This window comes from Lepidochelys kempii, chromosome 7, assembly GCF_965140265.1.
Source record: "Lepidochelys kempii isolate rLepKem1 chromosome 7, rLepKem1.hap2, whole genome shotgun sequence".
Taxonomy (NCBI): domain Eukaryota; kingdom Metazoa; phylum Chordata; order Testudines; family Cheloniidae; genus Lepidochelys; species Lepidochelys kempii.
In genome coordinates, this window is record NC_133262.1 from 34,935,292 (window position 1) to 34,943,999 (window position 8,708).

The window sequence follows — 8,708 nt, forward strand, 5'->3', positions numbered from 1 at the left end:
CAGGTTTTCTCACCCTCCACCCCCCCACACAAATTCACTCTCCTGCTGGTGCTAGCCCATCCAAAGTGACAACTCTTTACATAATCAAGTCGGGCTATTTCCTGCATAGATCAAGGTTTTCTCACATCCCCCCCACCCCCATACACACACAAACTCACTCTCCTGCTGGTAATAGCTCATCTAAACTGACCATTCTCCAGGTTTAAATCCAAGTTAAACCAGAACATCTGGGGGGGGGGGGTAGGAAAAAACAAGAGGAAACAGGCTACCTTGCATAATGACTTAGCCACTCCCAGTCTCTATTTAAGCCTAAATTAATAGTATCCAATTTGCAAATGAATTCCAATTCAGCAGTTTCTCGCTGGAGTCTGGATTTGAAGTTTTTTTGTTTTAAGATAGCGACCTTCATGTCTGTGATTGCGTGACCAGAGAGATTGAAGTGTTCTCCGACTGGTTTATGAATGTTATAATTCTTGACATCTGATTTGTGTCCATTTATTCTTTTACGTAGAGACTGTCCAGTTTGACCAATGTACATGGCAGAGGGGCATTGCTGGCACATGATGGCATAGATCACATTGGTGGATGTGCAGGTGAACGAGCCTCTGATAGTGTGGCTGATGTTATTAGGCCCTGTGATGGTGTCCCCTGAATAGATATGTGGGCACAATTGGCAACGGGCTTTGTTGCAAGGATAAGTTCCTGGGTTAGTGGTTCTGTTGTGTGGTATGTGGTTGTTGGTGAGTATTTGCTTCAGGTTGCGGGGCTGTCTGTAGGCAAGGACTGGCCTGTCTCCCAAGACTTGTGAGAGTGTTGGGTCATCCTTTAGGATAGGTTGTAGATCCTTAATAATGCGTTGGAGGGGTTTTAGTTGGGGGCTGAAGGTGACGGCTAGTGGCGTTCTGTTATTTTCTTTGTTAGGCCTGTCCTGTAGTAGGTAACTTCTGGGAACTCTTCTGGCTCTATCAATCTGTTTCTTTACTTCTGCAGGTGGGTATTGTAGTTGTAAGAAAGCTTGACAGAGATCTTGTAGGTGTTTGTCTCTGTCTGAGGGGTTGGAGCAAATGCGGTTGTATCGCAGAGCTTGGCTGTAGACGATGGATCGTGTGGTGTGGTCAGGGTGAAAGCTGGAGGCATGCAGGTAGGAATAGCGGTCAGTAGGTTTACGGTATAGGGTGGTGTTTATGTGGCCATTGTTTATTAGCACTGTAGTGTCCAGGAAGTGGATCTCTTGTGTGGACTGGACCAGGCTGAGGTTGGTGGTGGGATGGAAATTGTTGAAATCATGGTGGAATTCCTCAAGGGCTTCTTTTCCATGGGTCCAGATGATGAAGATGTCATCAATATAGCGCAAGTAGAGTAGGGGCTTTAGGGGACGAGAGCTGAGGAAGCGTTGTTCTAAATCAGCCATAAAAATGTTGGCATACTGTGGGGCCATGCGGGTACCCATAGCAGTGCCGCTGATCTGAAGGTATACATTGTCCCCAAATGTGAAATAGTTATGGGTAAGGACAAAGTCACAAAGTTCAGCCACCAGGTTAGCCGTGACATTATCGGGGATAGTGTTCTTGACGGCTTGTAGTCCATCTTTGTGTGGAATGTTGGTGTAGAGGGCTTCTACATCCATAGTAGCCAGGATGGTGTTATCAGGAAGATCACCGATGGATTGAAGTTTCCTCAGGAAGTCAGTGGTGTCTCGAAGGTAGCTGGGAGTGCTGGTAGCGTAGGGCCTGAGGAGGGAGTCTACATAGCCAGACAATCCTGCTGTCAGGGTGCCAATGCCTGAGATGATGGGGCGCCCAGGATTTCCAGGTTTATGGATCTTGGGTAGTAGATAGAATATCCCAGGTCGGGGTTCCAGGGGTGTGTCTGTGCGGATTTGATCTTGTGCTTTTTCAGGAAGTTTCTTGAGCAAATGCTGTAGTTGCTTTTGGTAACTCTCAGTGGGATCATAGGGTAATGGCTTGTAGAAACTCGTGTTGGAGAGCTGCCGAGCAGCCTCTTGTTCATATTCCGACCTATTCATGATGACAACAGCACCTCCTTTGTCAGCCTTTTTGATTATGATGTCAGAGTTGTTTCTGAGGCTGTGGATGGCATTGCGTTCCGCATGGCTGAGGTTATGGGGCAAGTGATGCTGCTTTTCCACAATTTCAGCCCGTGCACGTCGGCGGAAGCACTCTATGTAGAAGTCCAGTCTGCTGTTTCGACCTTCAGGAGGAGTCCATCTAGAATCCCTCTTTCTGTAGTGTTGGCAGGGAGACCTCTGTGGATTAGTATGTTGTTCAGAGGTATTTTGGAAATATTCCTTGAGACGGAGACGTCGAAAATAGGATTCTAGGTCACCACAGAACTGTATCATGTTCGTGGGGGTGGAGGGGCAGAAGGAGAGGCCCCGAGATAGAACAGCTGCTTCTGCTGGGCTGAGAGTATAGTTGGATAGGTTAACAATATTGCTAGGTGGGGTGAGGGAACCATTGCTGTGGCCCCTTGTAGCATGTAGTAGTTTAGAAAGTTTAGTGTCTTTTTTCTTTTGTAGAGAAGCAAAGTGTGCGTTGTAAATGGCTTGTCTAGTTTTAGTAAAATCCAGCCACGAGGAAGTTTGTGTGGAAGGTTGGTTCTTTATGAGAGTATCCATTTTTGAGAGCTCATTCTTAATCTTTCCCTGTTTGCTGTAGAGGATCTTGATCAGGTGATTCCGCAGTTTCTTTGAGAGCGTGAGGCACAAGCTGTCAGCATAGTCTGTGTGGTATGTAGATTGTAATGGATTTTTGACCTTCAGTCCTTTTGGTACGATGTCCATCTGTTTGCATTTGGAAAGGAAGATGATGTCTGTCTGTATCTGTACAAGTTTCTTCATGCAGTTGATAGATTTCCACTCCATACGGCTAAATGCAGTGCCTTGCATAATGACAGGTTTCAGAGGAACAGCCGTGTTAGTCTGTATTCGCAAAAAGAAAAGGAGTACTTGTGGCACCTTAGAGACTAACCAATTTATTTGAGCATGAGCTTTCGTGAGCTACAGCTCACTTCATCAGATGTTTACCGTGGAAACTGCAGCAGACTTTATATACACACAGAAATCATGAAACAATACCTCCTCCCACCCCACTGTCCTGCTGGTAATAGCTTATCTAAAGTGATCAACAGGTGGGCCATTTCCAGCACAAATCCAGGTTTTCTCACCCTCCACCCCCCCACACAAATTCACTCTCCTGCTGGTGCTAGCCCATCCAAAGTGACAACTCTTTACATAATCAAGTCGGGCTATTTCCTGCATAGATCAAGGTTTTCTCACATCCCCCCCACCCCCATACACACACAAACTCACTCTCCTGCTGGTAATAGCTCATCTAAACTGACCATTCTCCAGGTTTAAATCCAAGTTAAACCAGAACATCTGGGGGGGGGGGGGTAGGAAAAAACAAGAGGAAACAGGCTACCTTGCATAATGACTTAGCCACTCCCAGTCTCTATTTAAGCCTAAATTAATAGTATCCAATTTGCAAATGAATTCCAATTCAGCAGTTTCTCGCTGGAGTCTGGATTTGAAGTTTTTTTGTTTTAAGATAGCGACCTTCATGTCTGTGATTGCGTGACCAGAGAGATTGAAGTGTTCTCCGACTGGTTTATGAATGTTATAATTCTTGACATCTGATTTGTGTCCATTTATTCTTTTACGTAGAGACTGTCCAGTTTGACCAATGTACATGGCAGAGGGGCATTGCTGGCACATGATGGCATAGATCACATTGGTGGATGTGCAGGTGAACGAGCCTCTGATAGAAGATTCCAGTCCTGCTCCATAAGTTAGGAACCAGAGGAATTTGCATCTTCATGAGGTTTTCCACGAGCAGCTATCTACCATTAGTTATGCAGCAAGAACCCCTTATCTTAATCTGACTGATACCAAGATAATTTCTAACTCCCCCTAGTGGATTATTGCATAATGATACTACACTTACTAGTGCCTTTCATCCCAAACTGCTTCAAAATGCCTTAGAAGCACTTTCAAAATATAGGAGAATTGCTTCACCAATTTCCGAGCGTAAAACAGATAGCAACTGTTCAACAGCGCACAGCTACACTACACAGCATCTTAAAATAGGAATTGGAGAATACTTTATCCAACCAAAATTACAGCAGAAATTTAGATATAGTAAATAGATAATTTAGTAATTCAGAATGGAACTGGAATTTGGCCAGCGCTCTGAGGTAATAGCCCTTCTTTTGCAAAAGGTCCCTTTGGATCTTTAATGACTTGAAGTGCCATGGAGCTAAGTTTCCTATCTCATCTAAAAGACAGCACACCAGTACCACTCCATAGCACGCAGGGGATTGGTTCAATATTTAGGCCCCAATGCTGCAAGATGCCCTGTGCAGGCACAAAAATCTCCCCACATCCTGCAGACTCTGTGCCCTAGGTAACAGGCAAGGATAGTGTGCCCCCTTGCATGGGCTTTCAAAAGCCCCCCCTGCATGGATTCTGCTGGATCTGGGACCCTTTGCTCCCACACATTATAGGGGCAGGATTAGGGCCTAAATGCTGAATTCTCTTTTAGTAGTAGTCATATTGGTTTGGGAGAGCACTTAAAATGTGATCATACTAGTTCAGAGTTTGTATTTCCAGGATGTTTTGAGATTAGTCATAAAAAGTCTTAGAAACAAGCCCAGAACAACTGCTGTATATTCAACCAGGATGGAAAAAGTTATTCTATTGATGCCAGCTATGTTAGTCCACTAGCCTAAATGATTAATGTTGATAATTCCTCTCCAGTGGACTCATTAAACCTAGACTTATTTTTCTTACAGGCCTTTGACATTTCCTACTTTCTTAATATCAGAGGTAATGACAGTGGTGTGATTATATACTTATTCCTTTCCACCTTCAAGCCGTTTTCTTTGGCAAGAGTTACTTTTTAAGCAGAAAACCTGCACATGAGTATTCCTTCTTTCCTGAAAACTGTTACAGCTCCATTAGCAACACTAAATGGCAGTGCTTTGGAGGAATGCACAACAACCCCCGCCCCCCAAAATGTTTAAATAGTCAAGGTAGTCAGCGCAGTGCCACAAGACAGACATTTTCTATAGAAGCGCAATTTAGAACGGTGGGTTTTTGCCTTTTTTAAAAAATCCTGTTGTCAAAAAATGTCTAAGTTAAACAAAGGAGAAATTACAGAATGAATCTGGAGCTTAGCCTTGAAGAATTAGGTTTCACTCTAATTGAGATCATACGCCGCATGTGCAGTTTTGGCACATAAGTCATATTAATCAGAAACTCTTTAATCGTGGATAATTTCTCCTGTGTGCACGCCAGATTGGGCATTCTGCTGCTGGCCCAGCTTCTTAGTCTGTTGAAGAGTGCACCTTTGACTTCATAAACACCCGCTTACAAAATTGGGGTCAACTTCCTTCTATGCAGGCATGTGAGGCTGGCGCTACACCAGTTCCCTTAATGATTAAATTGCATCTCTCATGGAAATAATAAAATCTGCAGATTCCAAGGGAGTGACTATTCCTTGTGATCACAGTTCACGTTGGAAGTAGCCCTCACTTGAGCCTGTATCAAGCACACAAGGAACGAAACTAGGGAAGATGATCCAATAGCCACAACATGAAATTTAAGATGACTGCACAAGCATCATTTAATTCACGATTATTACACTACTACTGGGACCCAAGGCTTCAGAGAGAATAAATGGGATACAAAGACTGCCCTGCTTTCTCTATGATTTGATGGGACGGTCACCGAACATCATGCAGGAGGGGCTATTTAATCTTTACCCTCTGTTATATGGAGAAAGTAGGATTTAACAAGGTAGATGTAGGAAAAGACCACAGGCAAAATCCTGATCCAACTTAAATCAACGGCAAAACTCCCACGGACTTCAACAGCACTAGGATTTCCCCCACATACTTGATGAGCGATGTTTTTAGGAAGTCAAAATTAACCATATTCCTTCTACTGTGAAATAAAATACTATCACTCTCGGTTGCTGTTGGATTTATATTTAATGCTTTTCTTTGCAATAGATCACAACGGGTACTATGAAACCAAGACTGGATTTATCATAATGTATAAGAAATCCTCTATAATATATAAAAGGAATACTTGTGGCACCTTAGAGACTAACCAATTTATTTGAGCATAAGCTTTCGTGAGCTACAATAAATTGGTTAGTCTCTAAGGTGCCACAAGTACTCCTTTTCTTTTTGCGAATACAGACCAACACGGCTGCTACTCTGAAATCTATAATAAATGAATGTATAAGATTTATCATAATGTATAAGAAATTCCATAGATTTCTGCACCCACAGATTCAAAGGGAGCTTTCTGCACTAGTGTTTCATTCAATATTTAAATGGTTCAATAGCATGAGACCCATGCAAGATGAAGTTTTACTCCAGAATTACCCTTATGAGCTTCATAGTAAAGAGAAAACTACTGCAGCATAATGTGCTCTTAAAGTAAAATAATATTAAGAAAGGGAACACATCCATGAAACATCAGATTCTTTATACTAATGTTTACAATTTATTATAGTGGTGCCTGCTAGACTTTCCATTATAAAAAACTTTCCAGTTTCAAACAGGCCTCCTTCTTTCCAAAACCCTGCACCAACTGGCTCCTGCCTGACTTATGCACCATATCTCTCTACATCCCCCTCATCACTCCTTGAGCAGAACTCTGCCTCCTTTTTTAACCCCTTGGCACATTCTTATCCAAGCACCTTTTCCTCCGCAGCTCACATCAGAAGGCTCTTCCAAAGGGTCTCTCTCAACCCAGTCAACTCTCCAGCTATCTTCAAATGCTCCAGTTGAAAATGTATCCTTTGGCCATACAAATTATGGGTTTCCCCTCCCCCACTAAAGGGGATTACAGGTGGGTGTGGCTTGAGCACGGGACAAAGGGACATGGGGAAGAACAGAAATTGAATCTATCTAGCTGTCTTTTGGTGGAGTGGAGCTGCCAGTCACCGGTTCTAGGGTGCAGGTGCTGCTGTGCGTTGTATTTTTTTGGTGGTGAACGAAAACCTGGCTCAAATTATCCCCAACACAAATCTCAGACACGTAGTCTATTTCTCACCTCAGTGCAAGCAGTCATTAAAACTCAAGACATCTCATCCCTTGATGCCTCACGTACCACACACCAGCACCTTTGATGACATCTGGACTCCGTCAGTCTTGTCCTGCCCTTGTGCCAGGACACCCCATCCTTCCAACTGGAGTGCAGCTCCACTCTTCTCAGCAGGAAGCCCCAGAGCCTCTTTGCTGAGGGCATCCCTCACTTCTCTGGCAATCCCATCCCTCTGGGCCTGCAGGTGTCAGCAGGTAAGCTCCTCCGTCACGTCCCTGCTTTCAGCCCTCTTCATCTGTTGGCTCCTGCTTAGAGCTAGCAGGCTTCTACCTGCTGCTGCCTCTCTTCTGGCCTTCACCACTCTTCAGTCCTGGCTCTCTGGCCTCGGGGGCACCAGCCAGCAAACCCCCTTGCTGCCCTTCTGTCTTTAATCTTTTTCAGGGAATCACCTTTTTGCTTCCTTCCAGGACTCCTCCAATCCCATGGTCTTTGGCAGTTCTCACCTGCCCTTCATGACTGAAGGAGTCTGCTTTGACCCCAGCAAGACTCCTTCTCTCTGGGACTCTCCCTGATCCTGGCTAGCCTCCAGGTGCTGCCCTATCATCTTAATTGACCCAATAGGAGCACCTGCTCAGGCACAGGTGAACTGGACCTACTTAATTGACAGGGCCAGGCCCCTACCCCTATGCTTTCATCTCCCCACCACCCCTCTCCCCAGGCACAAAAAGGTGATTCTGTAACAGAAAAAGACAGATGAGTTGTGCCTTTGTCATACAGCAACTATTCTGGGCATTCTGACTTTTTACATTCACTCCACCAACCACTCAATAACCGAAGGCAGTTTAGGAGCACTGGAAAATGATGTGCATGCTCTCCTTTTCGTGTCACCGTATCGAGTTACAAAGTTTGCAGGGCTTCTTTTCCAAGTGTTTTGAGTCTACCTCAATATTCTATAATAGCCTCAGGTGTTCGATATCAGACAGAGAGGGGAAGTTTTACAGATATTTACTATACTTTAATAAATTGGTTATTTGAGAGAAGCGGTGTCCTTGACTTCTTAATCAAAAAGGAACAATGTGACGTTTTGTGATTTCTTTATTACTACTTCAGGCAGGTGACAAGCACAGTGAAAATCCAAACAATCGCACAATGACTGCAACCATCCCCAGCATCAACCCCACCCCAAAACAAAGCCATTCCAGGAAATCTGTTAAGATGGGTTTTGTACAGGTGCAAATATCACAAAGTATAGTACACTGGAAATGCCAGCAAGTGCAGATTGGATTAAACAAAAGAGTGTAAGCAGCACTTGTGGCTCCTCCCAAGTTTGGCCTGCACCTGCCATTAAAGTAAAAGCAGATTTTCAAAACGACCGTAAGAGTGCCCCAAGTAGCAGCAAAACTTAGACATCATCCTCTTTCTCCCTGCGCTGCTAAGCATCCCTTTTTTCCCCCTTTCCCACTTGGGCCCAGGACCAGTATGAAAGCATGCAAGGCCCCGAGTTCATTCCATGCGGAAATACCTTTAGCCTCATAGATTATGTGCATTTAAATAAACAGCAGGCGCTGATTCTTTTCAGCGCTGGGTACACTGGCCTCCAGATGGATTTGTAGGCAACACCATTGAGACT